General features: G+C 42.5%; 1 protein-coding gene across 5 annotated transcripts in view; it reads left to right on the top strand.

Moving 5' to 3' along the window:
- ITPK1 (inositol-tetrakisphosphate 1-kinase) overlaps nt 1-20,693 on the top strand; it is a 156,521-nt gene that overhangs the window by 56,028 nt on the left and 79,800 nt on the right. Inside the window, exon 1 of one of the 5 annotated variants that reach the window (XM_074868659.1) lies at nt 4,284-4,373. The exons of the other annotated variants lie outside the window; for them this stretch is intronic. The gene's annotated coding sequence lies outside the window, so the exon portion shown is untranslated. Of the gene's footprint in view, nt 1-4,283; nt 4,374-20,693 lie in introns of those variants that run through there. 5 annotated transcript variants of the gene reach the window in all.

Below are 20,693 nucleotides of genomic sequence, written 5' to 3'. Positions count from 1 at the left end.
ATCTGAAACCGGAGGGTAAGTTGCTCAGTAATGAACCTGCTTTTCAAAGGTGCTGAGCAGCTGCTATTAAGGTTCATGGAAAATGCCAGACACTTTAGCTGTTTTGTCTGGGTATAAATATGAATGCATCAGCCCACTCTACACAAACTTTTGTGTGTGAGTCCTTTTCCGTCTGTCCCTGTCCGCCCCCAAAATCTTAGCTGAGAAATTTTTCTGAATGAATTCCATTATCAAATGTTGGCAGGTTTTCTGACCGTCTTTACTGTTGCACTGCTTGTATTTGGGTTGCTCTAGATCTCTTTTACTACTTAATGATGTAAACGTGCATGGGTGGCTTCTAGGTTTGGGGCACAGGAAGGCAGAGCCTCTTGGGTCTGTGTGCCAAAGCTAGTCCATTGGTGTCCTTCCCTCTATGAACATTTATAGAAACTTGCAGTATTTTTTTGCCCACATTTGAGAGACTTTTCCTTTTCTAACTTCAGACCAAAGTATACAAAATCCCACATGCAGTAGCCTGTTTGTCTTAATGAGATTATCATAGTTATACTTTACAAAATAGCATGATTTTGGTATTTGTGTTTCTCATGTTTCTATTTAAAAAATTATTACATTTGGAAATCTACTACTTACTGGTAATGCAGTAGAAGAAAGATAAAATTACAGGCTTTTAACCTTTTATTTTCTAGTAGTTTCACAGAACAAGAAATTTTTGTTATTGAGTGATTACACTATTTTTCCTTTGCAGTTAAGGGGATACCACCATATTTCCAAAAGGAACATGCGTACTCCATACATGTACTAGCATATTAGTTACGTAGAGAGGAAGAAGGCAAGTAATACAAATTTCAGGATGAAAACTTTTTTTTAACTAAAAGGTTTTGTCCACAAGATGAGATACTTTCAGTATTCAGTGAGGAACTTTGGTTCTGTGGGAACTGGTCAAATTTAGCAGACATAAATATAGAAGCCAAGTAGCGTGGTGACTTGCAGAACCTCTGCCCCTATAAAGAAGAAGAAGAAAAAAACGCCAGTGGCTTATTGCTGCACTTTAATATGCTGCTTTGAAGAGGTGAGGGTGTGAGGGAGTGCTCTTTCCAATAGTATAGAGAGTTCTTGCCTCAGCACCCCTTTGCAAGCAGGGTTTCAGCAGGATGTTTGGTAAGTCTACACTAGGGTATAAAAAAAGTAATCCGAAGGATCTGAAGGCTGTTCTCATTGCATAGTTGAGTTTAACATTTTAACTTATCCATAGCTGATGTGGGTTGTTGCTTAGTTTGGTTTTGCCAGAGGGGACTGGGCCAGTCGTGTGAACAAGACTAGCTTTATAATGCCAAGGTCTGTGCAGGTTACAAACCTTTTCTGTAGTCTGGTATGTCCTGCAGCCAGAGGTGGCATCTTCGGGCAGGAGCTGTGGGAGTGCTCCTGCAGTGTAGCTGGGAGTGTGGGGTTGCAGGATTAGCCATTACAGGTAGTAGTAGTGGCATCTTTCCCACATGGACTGGTCGATCTGTTGTAGAGCCTGAAATACATAGTTACATTGCTAATGTAGACCAAAGTGGATGCCACTGTGTCCTCTGCTCATTTTCTTAGGAAAATTCAGGCTAACACTAGTGTGTGACTGTGCCACGGCTACATCTCCCATTACATTTTAAAATGCCATGTATTGTCAACAGAGCAGTCACAGACATGTTTTTGAGGATACCACCCATTTTCTCCAAAACCGTGGACAACTTTCTGATTCCAAAATAGCAGATTAATGTCATGAGCTTGGTATGTCTAACATAAAGAAAGACTGGGAAAGAAAAGTTTTATTACCAAGAAGACAAAGGTCACCCCTCCTGCAGGCACAGGATGAAGGGGAGAAACTTTATATTCCCTGGTAAAAATAATTCCCTTGCTGTTGGTTACTAAAGTAAAATCCAACCAAATCAAGGAGCCCAGGTTAAGGTCAATAAATTGTTACTCTTGTTGCTGTCACAGTTGTGTAGTAGGTGGTTAGAGTATGTCTAGCTCTCTTGTGTCAATCTGAGATACAAATAAAAGTGATAAAGTGCAATTTATTAGATGGGCTGGAAATAAATTGCTGTTAGGGCTTAGTTGTTTCTCAACATGCTTGCTGGGAACTTTTCACTTGAAGGAGACAGCTTGAAAGACACCCATTTTTCATAAACTATTTTTAATACTTAAAAGTTACTTGAAGCACTTGAGACGTTTATTTTTGTCAGAGAAGAAAACAGCTGAATTCTCCAGTATATAGTCTTAGCCTGTGCTGCATGGTGAATCTTTTTTTTTTTTTTCTTCTCAGCAGGTTTTGTCTGTGTTTCTGTCTCCTGTTCCCACTTTTCTCATGGAGAATTAGAATTTGGAGGCTTTACCAGGAGAAGGAGGCAAAATATTCTGTAACCTCCTGTTCTACGCTTCTTGCCTTGATCCCAAACGTATCACTATAACTGTGGTTCAAGTTAACCAGGAGGACATTAGGGCAAGCTTTTGGCAAGTCACCTTTTATAAGCTTTAGTTTCTCAACCTACAAGCGCAGTGGAGTGGAGGTGCCCCTTTCAGTGACTCGCATCCTGCTGGAGCAGAAGGGAAAAACTGATGGGGGAAGTGAATGGCTGGGAAAGCTGGTCCCTCAGCACGGTGGAGTAATGCAGGAGGTTTCTGGAGGGGTCAGGCTGGCTGGCTCGTCTGTGGATTTTATTGTTCCCTGGGGAGACGGCTGGCTAAAGGAAACAGGATGAAGCCCTAGCCACACATGTTTTAAGCTAGTTTGTGGTGGATGTTCCAAGCAGTTGAAATACCTGTTTTCGTTCCCACATTAGAGACTTTGGATAATTTTTCTGGGCCTTAATTTGGCCCTGTAGCAGTATTGGTCTGAACCTCATCAGGGATTTAGGAACCTTTAACTGTTCAAAGAGGTGTTAAGATCCTCTAAGAGGTAGTGAAACACTTTTCCCAACGGAATTACTGCATAGTTTGAATTTTATGTTTACCCTCTATTGCTTGGCATGCACCTTTTCACGATGAGAGTGTGTTTTCCCTAGTTAATTCACCATATTGCTGCTTCTCGCCCAGTTGCTTTGATACAGACACAGATTTCCTGCATCATGGGCACTGGTCTGTTAGTGACCACAGGACAAAGAGGTGACTAGAAGGGTCTACAAAAAGAGGAGGGGAGGAAAGGTACAATGATGCATCAGGCTAATGGTCATATGGGGGTTTTTTTGGCTTAAAAATCCTCGTTGCAGAGTTGCCCTCTTTCATTCTGCAGGCGCAGCCTGTACAGTTGGTGCTCTGTGCAGCACAGCCTGGCGAGTGCTGGGCAATGGAGAGAGGACCCACTTTTCTTCTCTCCTTACCACTGCCTTCAAGCACCACTCATTACACTTAGGTGGCTGTTTACAAAGCCCACCGCTGTGGTGGTAATACAGCTAGATTGCAGTGCCCCAGCTCTACCAGTGCCAACTGCCCTTTCTGCAGGAGAGCACCTGGTTTTTCATCATACCAGCCTTGACGGTTCCAGCTGCTTCTTTCTCCTTTTCTTTTCTTGAGTTTTGTCAGTTTTGCAACACCAGCTCCGTGAGGCTTCATGCAAAATCAGTATGGTTTAAGAATGTGCTCTTGCAATTGTAATTGCCTGGGGAGTTTTCTCACATGCTGCACCCTGCTTGCAGATGCTACAGGCAGTGGTTAATTTTTGCTCTGGGGTGGTTCTGCCTTTCAGTTTTCTTGCTGTGCCACTAACTGTGGCAAGTGTAAATAAGGTGAATCCAAAATAAGCATAGGTAACTTTTTGAAATTTTCTGGATAATCCTGTTGTATATTATAGGATCAGCTACATTAAAGAAAAAAAAAAGGTTGAGGTATCTTATATGTGTACATATGTTTTGTTAGTTTTAATCATAGAAACAATTCCTGCAGCATATCTTGATAAATTTAATGGTACTTAGCATGTTTCAGCTACTCTTCCACTTTGCTTATGTCTACAGGCAACAAATTATTTAAGATTGCAATTGCCACTGTTAACGGGAAAGCCAAAGGTGAACCTGGCCACAGCATAGTACTCACCACCAGTGCAGTCTGGAAATGAATTGTCTAGTTCTTGTGCCTTCTGGGGTCATCCTAGATTGTAGGGTGTGTAAAGAGAGGAAGGGGAAGAAAGATGACAGGTTTTAGTGAGAAAGGATGTCGATACTTGAAGTGTTATTGTCAGTTACTCATCTGGTAATAAATATGACAGGGCATCTGTTTCATGACCTACCTTTGTCTCTTACAATGTCTTTATCAGATGTAGATGCCCACAGTGTTGAAACACCTGACTCAAGATGTGCAGTGGAAGTGCATGTTCTGTAATCTTTGCTGCCTAGCTACTGGTGAGCCAAGGGTTCCTTTGAAAGCTCTTATCAGACAGTAAATAAAATCAGTTATGTTTGCATAGGGTGTTTTCAAACTGCTCTGGTAGTCTGTTTGGTGTCAAAGTGCATGTGCTGTAGAGACTATGAACTTGCCGAATATTAAAACCAGTCACCAGTGTGCTGAAGGGAGAGGCTCTTGTCCTTTTGTGAAATGAGCTGGACTTTTAAAACTGCTGGTTGTTGGTAGCTGATAGAAGGAAGTGCCTGGAACCCCAGCGTACTTACAGCACATAGCACATTTACGTTGGTATGTTCCTTTGTAAATAGCTATAAGTCACAGCTAGTAAACCAGTGGTTACTCAGCCCTGTATTGCTGCAGGATAGTTAATGGGCTGAACTCTTAACTACAATAGGTCTTTTTGTATTATTAATGTATTCAGACATACTGCTGTCTTCAGCATTGTGAATGTCACAGAGCTGAGCTGTGTAAGGACTTGTTAAAGCACAGAGCAGATTCATTTGAAATGCTCTAGTTAAAGCTTGAATGACACATGTCTAGTAAGCAATATATTAATATATCCCAGAACACTAACCCTTCAAGCCTGCCTTGGTTGAGGATATGGCAAATGTCTCCAGTCTCTAGAGAGTGGATTAAGTCATTTTCAGACACAGGAGGTAATTTTTGTTGGTCTTAGTTTCATATCTTGCAGACTGGCATGGTCCAGAGCTGACAGCAGGCAGCACAGAGGTGGGAGCTGGGCAGCCTGCAGTCACAGAACTGGTGCTGCCTTACGGAAAGGGACAGTCCCGATTCCCCCACGCGGTGGCTGTCACCAAGTGGGAGGAAAGTTGCTGCAGCAAAAGAAGTTCCCAGTTATAAAAAGACCTGTGTAAAGCCTTTCTGGTTGGTAGAACTGGGGAAGGGGGGGCTCTCTAGATGTGGTAATACTTACGCTCCATTTCCCTGAAGTGCAGGATTCTTTCCTATGTTTTGTCTATTGTTTGGTGTAAATTTTTTCAAAAAGCTCCAACTGATCGGGCTTTCACCAGTTCCCATGGGAGGCTGCTCCACAGCCTAAAGTGTTTGTCTGCCAGGAAGTCTTCCTGCAAATCAGCCCATACCTTTCCTTTCTGTTTCATCAGTCCTAGTTAACCCATTCTGTATGCTGCTGATCTTAAGCATTATCTCTCTTCTAGGGCAAAGCACTTTTCAGATGCTGAGGCTTTTTTACCATTCTGCACATTCACTTTGGGTGAAAATAGGGTTGCTCCACAGCTACCTGGCTTCAGTGTTGTTGATGAGCTGCAAATCCACAGACTTTATTTTACAGTAACTTGTTTGTTTGGCTGTAACCTAAGAATTTCAAACTAACTGCCTAGGAGGTTTAGGTACCTAAGTAAATTTAGCTGTGACCTGGGAACCTGAATCCTTGTGTTGCCTTGACTATTTTAGCCATGTTTAGCTTTCTTGGTGGAAATTGAGACCTTTTGCCTGTTTTCTGTTGCTGGTCACCATGTTCCTTCCAGCCTTGTAGTGCTTTTTTTCCTGGCAGCCTTGAAAGGTGCAGAAACTAAATAGTTTCCATTCCATGTCATTAGCAGGGATATTGTATATTGACTTAATCGTGTTTTAGAAAGGACTGTAATTTATTTTACATAAAGCTTGATGTCACACTATAGAAGTTTGTTCTCCTTTTTCTCCCTTCCCTCCCATTTGCACTTGAGAAGTTTCTCCCAGTTTAGCTCCCCCACCCCGCAGCAGAAAAGCTTCCTGTATTGCTGGTCTGGTCCTTTTTGCATGTTTGATTATATTACCACAAGGGTATATTTCTGAGGCACCTACACTTCTGCTTTCACTTAGTATATTCTTATTGAGGTAGCCATGTGGTAAGTGAACTTGGGTAGGAAACGCAATGATGTTTGGTACGTTATAGAACATGTAGTGTTTTGAAGGATTTTATATTTTGATTCCAGTCTTTCCCCCATTTCCATACCTTTCCCCCAAAGGTTGATTTTGCTGTGGAGCAGGTTTACAGGTAGAATTAAGAAATTAATTTTAAAACAGGTGTTACTACGAAATAAAGAAATAAAAAACACTTGCTGGCTTTCAGCTTCTTTCCCCTGCTATGTTACGAAATGCTTGAGATTTTTTCTGCCACTCAGAAGTTCCCACTGCAGTGCGTATGATAATCCTGCAAACTCTGGGGAGTGTTTCAAAGGGTTCCCACTCACTCTTAGGAAAAAACTCTGTTTTCACAAAATACCATTTGGGCATCTCCCTTGTTTTGGGATCTGCACTCTAGGGTTTCCTTGCAGGATTTCAGGCTGATTCAGATGAAGCTTTTTGCATGTCAATTCGTTTTCACTCTCAAGTGAATTTGGCAAAACTATGTTAGCAGTCTTGCATCCTTAATTCTCCTGCTTCTCCTAAAGAACACTTAGTCCTTTCTGAAAAGGTTCTCAAAGGGCATTCATCTAACTTGTCATCTTTTATTCTTATGTATTGCATTGCTCCTGGGAGTAATCCTCCAGCTGTAGCGTGGTGCTATTTTATACCCCCGAGTGGCTTCCCCAGCTGCTGCTTGCCTCTGGCAAAGAAGACAAATGGTTATTGTGTTCTGGAGCCATGCCAGGTCTTCTGTGTCTCTGTTTGGTCAGTATTGTTGTGTTTTATTTAGGATCTAGCAGTGTTTGAATAACACTGGTTTATTTTGAGCTTTCCTTCTTCATCTCCCCCTTCCCCCTGGTGATTTGTTGTTTAAAGATCTGGACTTGTTAAAAGAGAGACAGCCCAGCCCGATGGGCAGTTCAGTAACCTAAGAATAATACACTTTGGGCTATTTTTCCTTCCCCCCATTTGAGGTTTTGAAACAATTGTGAGGAGAATGTCTAGGCTTTCATACAAATTTGTGAGATGATTTTTGTCTTTAGCTAAACTATCCAGATCAGGAGAGAAATTTTACAGTTTTTGAGCAAGTTGTTGCACTGAGATTTCACTTAGAATTGGGAGAATGTGCATATGCAGCTCAGCCAGACTTATATTTGTTATTTATATTTATATACTTATATTTATTACCTTTCAATATTTGTTTCAGAGCAAACACACCCACATCAAAATCAAATGACTTCTCTGTTTTTTCTGTCCACCCTTAACCCATGTCTGCAATGCTCACTTCCTTGGACAATGCAAACAAGGCTTCGGCCGTAGTCCCTCTGTTACTGCTCTGAATAGCAGCTGACTTTACAGGACTGTTCTCCTTGCTGCTGAAAGTTGGTTATCCCCCACACATGCTTGTGTAACTCCCTTCCTTGAGGAGCCTGTGCTACCAGAGTAGTGACATGAACCATGTGGGCAAAAGGTTTGCACCAGTGGCTCTCACTTAAGGCAAGTGTGCTCCTATCTTCTCTTTAGCCAGACCTTGTTTAGCAGTCATAGCCATAAGTAATGGCGTGGCCTAGCTAAGGGTGTGATTAGCAGATAGTCCACTCATTTTCTTAGGAAACTGGGAATGGCTGTTGGTCGTCTTAGCCATAAATTAGGGAAATTGTTTCTCTGTCAGTGTTGGAAAGGGCATTTTTGGTCAGTGTATTTTAAATATTTCTTGAAGGATGTGAAAATCTTTAAGCAGCTGAAATAACTGGAGGAAAAAAATGGAACAGGGAAAAAAATGGAATGTCAAAACTCAAGATCCAGCGATAGTGAAATTACTTTCCTTCTTTTAAATTGCACAACTGAAAATGTCACATTGCCATAAATATGCTAAATGTAGTTTACAAGTTTTCTGCCTTCATGTCTTTCCATTTTAGAAGGATGTCTGCTTATGACTGTGTAGAGATGGGAAGGGGACTTTCGAAAAGAGCTTTGACGTTTACCCAAACAACAGAAATACCTGGCCTATGCTAGCCAGATGTTTTAAAACATATTTTTTGCTTCTAATTTTAACCCTATAACATGATTTGAAATCTGTGTTTAGCAGCAGCTTGAGCTCAGATTTGGAAGATACTCTGTAGATCGTTGCTGTGGGTTGACCCCAGCCGGCAGCTAAACCCCCAGCCAGTTGCTCGCTCACTCAGGTGGGCACAGCTGGCCCAGCCGTGTCCTCTGCCAGCTACTGGCCACCCCCAGGTGCTGGCTGCAGGGGCAGCCGCAGAGGCAGAGAAGGCCTGGGCACTGTGCAAGTGCTGTTCAGCGATAGCTGTAGCATGGGTGGGTTAACGCTGGTTTTGTCACTGGTTTAAAACGCCATGCCATATAGGCTGCTGTGAAGAAAATTAACACTATCCCCACCAAACCCAGTACTACCAGTCACTGTCCTAAACAGTCTGCTTTTTTAGAGATCAGTTCCCACTATCTTGCCAAAGAAGGAATATTTGGTAGCTGCACTTAACAATGTGGAGCTTTGTTACAGGGAAGCAGCTCCAAAAGCCTTCAGTGTCCTTGGGGAGCTGGTCAAAGCTTGGGGACTGCAAGATGAGTTTCTCCCCCTCTTGTTGAGAACTTCCACTGCAAAAAGTTGCACTGCAGAGTCATCTAGTCCCATGGCTTGTTTCTCATAGGAGAAAACAATAAAGCTGTCAATAAGTGAAACAGGATATTGTGTAGACCACTTGGGTATTACAGTTAGCAAATAACTGTTGCTGAGAGATGTTTTTGCACTTATAATCAACTGCAGGAGGGTGAGTTAGCTTGCACTATTGCCATGCAGTTGGGAAGTAGTAACGGACTCTGGTCCTGGCTAGTTACAAAAGTGGAATAAACAAGTTGTGCTAAACGCACCACTGTAACAACCTGTGGGATCCTTGAGTTTGGCTGATTGTCCAGAGACCTGAAAATCTCAGAGTTGAGACATAACAAAAAAGCCTGGGTGTCACTTCTGTCCTTGCAAGGCTTACAGCTGCTGTAGCTTCATAAGCATCTCTCTAATGTCCTGATCCAGTAGTCAAACACCAAGTAAAATGGGCTAATGATAAAAATGCATGGTGGAGGAAATAACTTGGAAGGGCTTAAATGACCTCCTGGATGGTGAGCTTCTAGATGTGAGAGCACAACAGGCACTGCAGCTTTAAGGAAGCCAGTCTGCTAAAATGACTTAAGATAATGCTGGAAGTAATGGGACAGAAAACAAGTCTTCTCAAGGTGAGTATGATGCCTTGGAGCATAGTTTATTGTGTTTTAACTAAAACATTGCAACTTTACTAGTTATCCTAATATTTTTTTCTCTGAAATGCTGCTGTGTAGAATAAAAAAATCCTCGAAGGTTGGTGCCGAAGGGCCCTCCCAGCACCTGTATCCAGGGCCGAACTGGCCCCACAGTGGGTCCTGCAGTGGGTTGGTAGGAAGCTGGTATGGAGAACACCTCCATACTGGCTTTTTCAGTCTGTGTGTTTTTCTGAGGACTTGGCTTGGAGTTCAGAACTTCAGGACATGCATGTAGATCCTGCAGCACTTCCTGTTTGCTAGCAGTTGTATTTTCACTGCAGTGTAGGTCTTGTACGCATTAGACACTGCATATGGCTGCAGTTGCGTACAGGGCACCGAGAAGGTTTACCTCTTGTTTTGTGTGTAGGTCTCTGCCTTTCCCCACACCACCTCCCCCACAACCTGCCTCTTGCTTCGACGCGAATAGGAAGAAATAGGGAAAAATAATGGTCAGTTGCTGTTTATTAGCACAGCTATTGCAAAAAATTCTTTATTAATGCAACATATGGCTGAAGTTTCCTGACACAAGTAGCTTTCTGATTCATAGTTCTCCAACATCCCCTGTTCCAGCTCAGACAAGTCAATGATTTCCTCCCACCAGCAGATGTAGACAGGAACAATTAGAGCTGTGATAACATTATCTTTAACAGGGGCCAGCTGGGTCACACACCTCGGTCTTTCCTGTCTGTAAACAGCAGTAAGGGATGGTGCCACGGGCTGCTGGCAGGGAGTCGTGGCCACTGACCGAAGAGGAGGGAGATGCTAGTTTGGCAGCAATCCTCAGCTGCCAAGGAGGGATGGAGGGAAATAAAGGGGGCTTGTAGAGAGATGCAAAGCAGTGGAGTGGGAAGTTGTGGTCAAAAAACCTTGAAATGCTCTTTTTGATCTCTCCAGAAAGGTGAGAATCAGGAATTGGACAGCTCTGGATTGACTGCTTTCTGCTGGGAGTCCCTGGCCCAACTCAGCCATGCTCATGCTGCAGCACAGTTTAGAGGAAGCAGTCTTTGGAAATTGCCTTACCAGCTCCTGCTGGGAAGCACTTAGCTTTTTACACTGCTGTGATGCTCAGGGTAAACTTCATCTGCAGGAACTCTTTTTGCCAGTTTTCTGAGGTTAAGTCAGCTTTTCTGTCCTAGTGGATTGAGGAGGGGATGCAAAGGGGGCAGATTCCGCTCTTTTTTTTTTCATCACGATCCATTAACATCCTCATTAAATGAAACTTCAGGGAAAACTTCTGTGAAGCTGATTCTTATGTGACTGTTGCCATAAATAAAAATGGGAAGTTTGTTCACATCTTTTGCTTTCAGTAAAGGGTTTTTTGTTTGGAAATTGATGTTTGTCCTGAAAGTTTCAAGTGTGCTTGTGCCCAGAAGGTTTTAAGATATTTTGCTTAGAGTAGTAGTGAAGACCAGTCAGTCAGGAAGCATGTGGAAGGCGTGTTGTCATTAAACAGGCCCTTTTTTCATTTGTATGTGAAAACTTCTGGGTGTAAAAGCTGTGCCAGCAATGATATGTGGTTTCAGTTTTTCCTGCTCATACGACTCGAAGGTGACTGCTTATGGTGAGGTGCTTGGCTTCTGAGTGTGGGACAGGCAAGGGAAAGAGTGTTTGTATCATAGCTTAGAGGGCTAGTGTCAGAGAGTACTTCTAATTATGAAGTGATGTCAGTTAACTGCATTGTAATGGTTTCAAGCCCCCTTCCTCCCCAAAATCTAGACATTTAAATACCACAGTGGTGAGAACTGACTATGGGGAAATGCATAGAAGCTCAATGTAAGTTTTCAGTTTCAGAAGATGGCTTAGAGTGGCAACGTGGTGGTTTCTTCTGTGCCATATCCTAAATGAAAGTTAACTGGTTCAGAAGGGAAGAAGAAGAAGAAAACAAGTATATATATCCTCTCCAACAAGGGCTCCTGGAGAGGCAGTAATACATATATGTAAAAAGATACATAAAATGTATTTGTGTATGTTATACTTTTTTTTATGAACAACTTTCTTATTGGCCAAGTTTCTAACTTCAGCTGAGATGCCTCTCTGCTTAGCTGGTGTCTCTGAATGTTATTCTGCCTTTAGTAGTTCAGTGGGTGCTTGCGGACCATCTGGAAGCTGTGTAGTCATTTTAATTTAGGTGCAGTGTCACACCAGTACTCTTGTTTCTGTGTATCTATGTGTGGTCAAGCTGGTAGACAGAGACAAGTAGCCTTTTGGAGAAAAGGCAGGAGAATTTTGGGGGGTTGGCTGTTTTAGAAGTGAATTTATGTCCCTCCAGCAAAGCAGGATTTGGAAAAAGGGATGTGAAGTCTAGCAGTGAGAAAGTTTCTCTGAAGTGGAAGCAGCAGGATGGAAGAAAATGCAAAGACACTGGTTGGGTTTTTGAAGTGGGCAATGGAAGTTGGCTTTGTGGGTGGATGAGAGGTGGGAGAGAGTTTTAAAGAATTTTGAAGGTGAACAGGGGAGGGCTTCCCTCTGATCCAAAAGAGAGGCTGCTGGGGACATCTGGTAGAGCAGGGAGCTGGGCTCAGCTCTCTCTGTCACTTGGCAGGATGGGTCTTGCCTGGGCAAAAGCAGTGCAGAAGAGATGCCAGTGTGAAATTGGGAAGGAGTTTGGAGCTACCCCTGTACAAAAGAGTGGAGAAGGAAAGAAAGTGAGAGCAAATGAGGCATCATCTGTGCTGATAGACGAGAAGCAGCAGAGGGAAGTAGGATGTTAGGGTGTCTTGACAGACAGCTGAGTGACGGTCAAGACAAGTGTCTTGATATCAGAGCTCAGGGAGAGAGTGCATGCAAACACTGTTTGAAAAGTAGGTTATCTCATGAGACCCTCTAGGAGTTTATCTGTTTTTCTCTGTCATGAGGTTATAAGCTGCACAGACAGGCTTTTCACATTCTGACTGTGTTCTTATATTTTAACTATGTTCTCCTCTTCCCATCTTTGCACGTTAAAATTAGTATGAATACTAAGGATGGGGTTTGATGTCTGTGGAAGGCATACCAACAATTTATAGATTCCATTTTCTGAGGATGTTTTACCTGTTGCTGTGACAGGAACACTTGAGATTCCTGTAAACAGAGTTGAGTGAGGAATAAGAACTACAATTTTAGCTGTTCTTTTTCTAGCTCGTTTAATTACCACTGCATTCGCTGTCTTCCCTGAATAGGATGTAATTTTCCTGTTCACTTGAGTCTTTCAAACAGTGAAAGGGAAAAGAAAATGAATAGTGGAGGGCAGGTAATGTCATTTTAAAGCCCCAACAGTCAGATGGTAGGCTTGGGAGATAGCACCTGAAACTATTATTACCCAATTAAAATTAATTTCTGACCTAATTTTGTGTTGCTGATATCCCCTTAAGTCAGCACAGCCATCTTAGCAAGACAAGTTATGTGCAGGATCCTTGCAGAAGTCCAGTGAGGCTTGGGTGCCTTGCCAAGGAAGGAGCTACAGCTTCCTTCTCCATCTGGTGAGGAAGGCTCATCAGTCAAGGTGGGTGAGGAAATGAGCCCAGAATTAGGGAGTGTGCCAGATTTGATTTACAGCTTGATGACAAAGTGCTTCTTTGCCTGCTTCTTCCTGAGTGATGTTTCTGATGGTCTTTTTTAATCTTGCCTGTGTGCTGCTCACTTAATGTTCTGTTTATGATTGAAGTGAAATGGGAGTTTGAAAAATTTGAAACCTGAGATTTTTCTATTTGATATTCATTGCTGCACCTCCTAGTTCTGTTCCTAAAAGAATGTTTAGGGAACTCCTGGACCCTATGTGTTCCTGGGTAGCAGATTTCTCTTCATACTGTGCACCCCAGAATGCCCATTTATAGCATAAAGTAAAGCTGTACTCAAGTGCAGCAGCAGTGTTTATGATGAGGGTAAGCTTTTTCTTGCTGGAAAGTGGTTAACACTCTAAGAATCTGTATTAGCCCATGTGCTCCTATTCATACTTTTTAAGGACCCATGACCATGGGATGTAAGTGTGCAAGTAATTTTCTAGGTTCTTGAGCCTATAATTTACAAAGTTTTGTTGAATTCTTAAGCATTTATTTTCATTTTGAGTTTATATTTCTAGATATGATTGTCCTAAACTGAGTGCAGCTGTTCCATGGGGTGTCTCAGTAGTGCCTTCTGTACTAGCTTGACTCTTACAAACCTCACCCAAAATACCCGGATGCAGGTGACACTAAGTTTATCTTTGTCACAGTTGTACTTCAGCTACCATGCTAGCATCCTTCTCTGAATATAGGGCAGATTTTTTTTTTTTTTTTTTTTTTTGCATCGTGAGTCCAGCTACATGTAGCCCTTCATTTTGTATTTAGCCATGTTGTCCTAATTCTGATTGTCCCTTCTGCATGATACTTCTGTCTGGGTGGTGGTGTCGCTTACACTTCTGTGTAATTATTAAGGTCTATCAGTCATCTACTTACTGTGATAAGACCACTAATGAAGATGTTAAATAAAATGGTCACAAGACTAGTGCCTGAGGAATGCCACTAGCACACACTCTCTGGTTTGTCACTGCTGCTTTCAGCATGCAAGCCATTTATATCTTCTCTTTTATTTAGCTCTTCATTCACCTTCCTGTTCTACTGGTCCTTGTCTTTCTCCAGTTTACCTGACTGTTTGCTTTAGTGAAGTCTGAGAAAATAGCTTTGCTACATTGTCTAGAAAATAAGTGGTCATATAGCCAGTTAGATGGGTTTGATCCATCTTCTGTAGATTCATGTCATGTTTTACTAAACTGTTTTTATTTATCTCTGGAGACTGATTATTTTTCAGTATCTTCAAATGTGCTGAAATGCTTGCACAGTACTAGGTCAAATGAACAGTCAGTAGCTGTCATTTCCCTAATATAGTTGGGTTTTTTTTTTTTAATCCTTGGGAAGCAATCCATAATGGATATGGTTATTCAGAACTCTTGTATCACCATCCTATGATTTTTCTATGCCATGTTTTGGTTAACTGGAATTTGTTTTCTAGAGGGTTTTTTGTTTGGGTTTTTGTGGAGTGGGTGTTTGGTGTTTTGGTTTTTTTTTTGAGTACCCAATTATGGGAGAGAGGCAGCTTCCCCTCACCTCAGCACATTAAACTCTTTAGAGTCATCTGACATCTGTGTCACTCCACTAGACTCCCTCTGATCAGGTATATTTCAGGTGTAGTTCCTCATATCCTAGAATACAAATGTAAAGCAGGCTAGATGAATTTAAAACATCAAGGTATTTATTAACTTTTCTCTGACTGCAAGGAGAAGCCTGAAATGACAGTGTAGTTGCCAACTCCTTGAAATGAAATGAAGTGAATCTCACTCCATGAGTTCTGGCTTTGACTGCTGGTACCCATCTTTGTTTACCAACTTGCATTGCTCCCATGGTCAGCACCTCAATACGAGAGGGATATCGAGGTGCTGGAGCGAGTGCAGAGGAGGGCAACGAAGCTGGTGAAGGGCCTGGAGAACAAATCCTGTGAGGAGCGATTGAAGGAGCTGGGAGTGTTCAGTTTGAGGAAGAGAAGGCTGAGGGGAGACCTCATCACTCTCTACAACTACCTGAAAGGACATTGTAGAGAGGTTGGTGCTGGTCTCTTCTCACAGGTAATTAATGGTAGAACAAGAGGGAATGGCTTTAAACTCCAACAGGGGAGGTTCAGACTGGACATTAGGAAAAAATTTTTCCCAGAAAGAGTGGTCAGACAGTGGAATAGGCTGCCCACGGAGGTGGTGGAGTCACAATCCCTGGATGTGTTTAGGGGTCGTTTAGATGAGATGTTGGGGGATATGGTGGAGGGGAGAACTTTGTAGAGTAGGACTGATGGTTGGACTCGATGATGCCAGGAGTCTTTTCCAACCTGAATGATTCTGTGATTTATTCTTGCTGAAAACTGAGGTCAAATATCTGTATAAAGTTTGGGGCCATTCCTATACTATCTTTAATATTAAACCTTCACTTGCTGCACAGAGATCCCGATTTTTCTTACCAAAATACATTTCACTATTTCGCATGCCTGCAAGAAATTTCAAGCATCTTTTATGATCAAATCCTTCAGCTTTTCACAGCTCAACAGTCTTTAGTAATTACTTACTTTAATTTATCAATTTGTCATCCTGAGATCATAAAAATGCTTGAGCATTTTATCCTGTAATTTAAACTAACTCAGCTTGATGTAGTATTCTTTGTATTACTACATTTTATGTTAGTTTTTGTGCTTCAGAATAGCTGGGCCATAACCTCAGTCCTAGTGTATGTTCTCATGAGTTTAAGAAGCTAATCTCACTTAATGATACAGCTCCTCTTGTTTTCATTCTCATTAATATCTGACTATGTCCAAATAATATTGTGGGACTGTCAAACCTCCTAGCACAGCAAAAGCAAGACTTTTTATCACTCTTGTTTAAAGGGGATTTTACCTAAAATGTTCTGCCTCTGCCAGTGGTTCTCTGTATGTATCAGGAAAGATTGGAAGGTTGAAAGGTTGGAAGAAAGTTCACATGGGTGGGCAAAGATGTCTGATGCATGGTTGATCCATGGAGCACTTGCAAGGACTTTGTCAGACATGGTAGAAAGTAAAAACCAAAGATGCCTTGCAGTTGCTGAGAAACAAACTGCTGGCCATTAACTATTGTGATCACCTTCTCTATACCAGGGTGTTGCTGAAGCAATAACCCGCTGTGCTCCTCTTCCTCATGTTAGAGCCTAACCTGTATCCCAGCCACCCTCTCCTGGCTTCACTTTCTGCTTCTTTCTCCAATACCTTCTAGCAGTGCAGCACCTGAGAGTGTGGGCCATGATGGTTTTGATCTCCACCTATGTCCCCATCTTCCTCAGTTTGAGAAATCATGGGCTAACTGTTTTATCTTTGCAGCCGTGTTAATTTCAGACCATTTCAAATGCCTTTAAATTCATCCTTGGGAGAAACAGTTTCATAATTTTGTCTCACTGGGAGCAGTGGTTTCAAGCTGAAGTAATACTTTGTAATTGAAAGGCTACTTTATTCTCCCATAAATAATACTTGCTGGAACAGGATAGAAGGGAATGCCACAATCTCTTCTGTGTCTTCATGGTCTCTCTTCTGATTTCTGTTTGTGCAGCATAGGGTTATGATACAGATCAGCCTTAGCATGGCCTTCTCTTTGTTTAAAAGCAGCCTTACTCATTTTTATTTCTCCCTTAGGCTAAGTCTTATAAAGCTTTTGTGTTTCTTCCCTGTCATATTCCAGTGTACTTTCTCCCTCCTCCTCCTCTGTCCTTCACAGTTGCATAAACATTGCTAGCTATCCAGTGTTCGTGAGCAACACTGTAAGAGTACGTTTGGATGAAGGGAAATCTTTTGTTAAGAAAAATATGTTTCCGTTTTGTTTAGTTTTTCAGGAAGGATCTTAATTAGTTTAGGGGGCGAATAAAGAGCATGAAAACTTTCTACCCTGACAGCTCTTGCTCTCTCCACATGTATTGAAACTCCCTAGCACACAATAAAGATCACATCAATTCAGCAAAGTGATGAGCAGACTGGATTGAAGTACTTTGGGTGCTACCTGTATTTGCTTACAACTCGGCATCATCCAGAGTCTCTTGAGAAAGGGAAATGCACCTAGAAATTCAGCTTTCTTGGGGCTAGTAGCTAACAGAAGTGAAGAGGGTGCCAGCGGCCTCGCTGTCCCTCTGCTCACCAAATGGAAGCTTTGTTGAAGGGAGAATTACAGCAGAGCCATTGGCTATTGTTGGGGAAGTGCAGCCACATATGCAGGAGCACTGACTGCTCTTGATGTTTGACAGGTGCTGCTGAAGATTTATCCATAAGATGAGCCTGAGCCATGTGGTGCAAGCCCAGAGCTGAGCTTCCTCAGCCGTTAGGATAAAGGGTGGTAGCCAGGCTTTCTCGGGGATGTTTCTTGTTATATCAACTTTTCTACTTATCTGATCCCACAGCTAAAAGGAAGGAGGTTATGCAGTGCATGTTTACATGGCTCCAAGGGAAACTTTCAGAACATGTTTCCTTCATCTTAATTTTCTCTGGATCCAGTAGTTATTTAAAAAAAAAGTATTTGTAGTACTGTCAGATCTTGGTATTTTATCGCCCCCTCCCTTTGCTTACCTGGGCTGTACTGGCTGTAGTGCTGCAGTATTTCTGTATTCTGGATTAATTGGAGTGTTCCCCATGGATGGCTTCTCCATTCCACTCCTCCTTTATTAGACATTAGTCTGGTCTCCTACAGGATTGATTGAGCTGTCAGTTTGATAACTGGGCTAGAACTGACCCAGTTTGCTCAAAGAAACATTAAAAATCCCTCTTGTAAGGTCTTTTTAGGCTTTTTGGATCTGATTTGCTTGTTCCCAAAGCTTTAAGTTAAAGAAGAGAGCCAGAAATTTTGTGAACCGCTTAGTAATTTTCCCATACTTTCCACTACTGGGATTACCTATATAGCCTTTTAATCTGGTGTATGTGAACCCTATCTTTTTGACAGTTACAGTAAGTAAAGCAAGGCAGTCTCAGCAGCAGGTTACACTGGCTGCTCATTCTCCTGGGTTCTTGTTTTTCTATAACTTCCCTCCTTTGGAGCGCTAATCCTCCCATGTCACACATTTTCTGTTCAATTTTTCTCCTCTGCTAATCTCTGGATTTGTTCTGCTGCCCTTCCTAATCCACAGGAGCCTTGGTGACCTCAGGAGACACCCTTGGCAAGAGGCTCTTTTGAATTTGAGTACGTCGATTATTCCTCCTCCAGTGCTAAAAATCAGCAATTGCCTTTTGGACCATCCCTGAACAAGACTGAACTGCTTAACTTGTCTACCAAAACCTGCTCTCTGCAGTCCAGCCCTAACGGGACATGAGCTGTCAGTTTAGTATCATGCTCAGAAACAGCTGTTCCCGTATCTTTGCAAGTTCTGGAAGGAACTTTATGCAACTGCCAAAATATCTTACAGGAGATAGAGAGATAAGCCAAGCCATTATAGATTAATTTCTATAAATGTTTTTTTGTATTGGGCTGTAAGTCAAAAAAATATAGCAACAAAGTTCCAGTCTTGGGTAAAAAAATCTCTACTGAAAAGAAAACAATTTCTGTGAAGAGCTTTAGCTGTAGCCCAAAGGTGGGATTCCTTATTTTGCTTTTGAAGAAGTGAAGGGGCAAAACTTGCTGCTAATGGGAGGGTGATGCTCAGTGGAGGTTTACATGCCAGGGTCAGAGGAGGGAGGAGAGGGGGGCAGTAGGAGAGGTTTGAGTAACTGAGATGCAGTAACTTAGCCCAGCGTTGTTCTGCACACTGAGTAGGAGTCGCGATTCACTGTCTGTCACTGTTACTGCACAGGCGACAGCAATGCTGGCTGGCTGTTTGCTTCTGTGGGAGGGTGCAAAGGAGACTGTGGGAAGTGATGCTTGCCAGGGTCCTGGGGGATTGCCTGACTGCAGGACAAGCCTTGAATGTGCAAAAGCCAGTCAGTTTATTTAGTAGTTGGGGAAGTGATCAATAAATGGTGTCTGTGTATGTTAGTACATGTAGTGTAAAAAAAGCTATGAGATTCCTTTTACCTCATTTTATCTAGAATACAGCTAGAAGTGAGAACTTCCCAGACGTTTTGGAGATAGTACCAAGCTTCCAGGGGACTGCCAGCATGTGACTCCTGAAAATGTGCAAAGTGCTCACACGTACTCTCTGGCGACTTGTGCCAAGCAGAATGCAAAGTAATCTGCTCTGGCACCAGTGCAAGAAAACGCAAAGAAACCATCTGTTAAGCCCAGAATCTTCTCCTCTGGTGTTAAAGTTTTGGTATCTGAGAAAATGGGAACCCAGCAGGGCTTCATAGCTTATGTTGCACTGCTCCTCACCTTTAGTCATGTCTCGCTTCTTGGGATGTTGCTGGCATCTGAGATTCTGAATGACGTGTCCCAGTGTGGGACTTGCTTTCCTTCTCCTTTGCTGGTGCTGGGCAGAGCAGCAAAAGTTAACCCATAGAGTTAGCATCCTGCAGTGGTAGAAAGGTAAGCTATTTGGTTGGTCTTTCATTTCCTCGATTCTGAGAAGACTAGCAAAACTGTAGCGTATTTTCAAGCTATGTTTCCTTCTTACTTGGGAAAGAGTTCCTCTCCAATGTGGTGGCTGTTACCAATTCTGCAATGCCCTCTGCTCTTGTCAGTGTGAGGGGAGAGCAGGAGAGCCGAGGGGGGGAAGTCTCCTCACCGCAGCGGATTTCCGTTCTCAGATTGCTGCCGCCACTGCTGCAACAGGACGTGCAAGTTAATTCGGCACTGGGGGAGGATGGCTGGGGAAGGGGGGGGCATGGAAAGGGAAAATAGGGCCTCTTGGTGAACTTTTTGATCTTTCTTTTCAGCCTTTGATGATTGGGTCCATGTTTGCCCTTTGCAGCGGGACAGAGATGGTGTTTCTGTCACCTAGATGGGTTTATGTTCTCCCTCAGTATCCTTTGGCCCCATTAGCAGCAGCAGCAAGTGCTGAATACTTGCTCTAGCTGTGCATGATGACAGCCCAGATCACTTTCTTGTTTGGCTCAAGAGATGAGGAGGAACTTTTTTAAATATGTAAATGTTTATTTAGTTTGAATATGTGAATATTTAGGAGCTATGGAAAGCCTGTATATCAGTAAAAATAACAGGTGACATAATGTCTTTCCTCATGAGGAAACGTACACCAATATATACTTTGTCACCTTCCATGGGCTTTGACAAGGAGTGATTTGTGTCAGTTTTGCACTTGCATAGACCCGACAGCAGGGTTTGTGGGAGTGTAGTCCTGGTCTAGGCACAGGACTGGACTGCTCCTGCAGGATTTAATTTGGGAAAGGAGGATGTGGTGGTCTTGCTTGGTCCTGAGGATTTCCCTTGGTTTGTCAGAAGAGCAGGCAGGCTTCTGCACTGCTCAGTTCTGTCTCTGTTGCTGTGCATGGGTAGGTCTCACATGTATTGGATGGATATGCACAACCGTTTTGCTGATTTCTTTCAGGAATTTCCCCACTTCCTTTCAAATGCAAGCTCCTTCTCTCCTGTAATTAGACTATCCTGTGTATTTTTGCTTACTTCTTACAATAAGGTGAAAGAGTGAACTTGGCAGTATTGATTTTTGCTGCTTCCCTTCCCTCTCCAGAGAGCTTAAGATATTTTTAGAGGGTTTCATCTCTCTCTCTCTCTCTCTCTCTTTCTCTCT

Source organism: Strix uralensis, chromosome 4 (genome assembly GCF_047716275.1).
Source record: "Strix uralensis isolate ZFMK-TIS-50842 chromosome 4, bStrUra1, whole genome shotgun sequence".
NCBI lineage: Eukaryota > Metazoa > Chordata > Aves > Strigiformes > Strigidae > Strix > Strix uralensis.
Note: the sequence above shows the minus strand (reverse complement) of the source record. Positions and strands in the feature narration are given on the sequence as shown.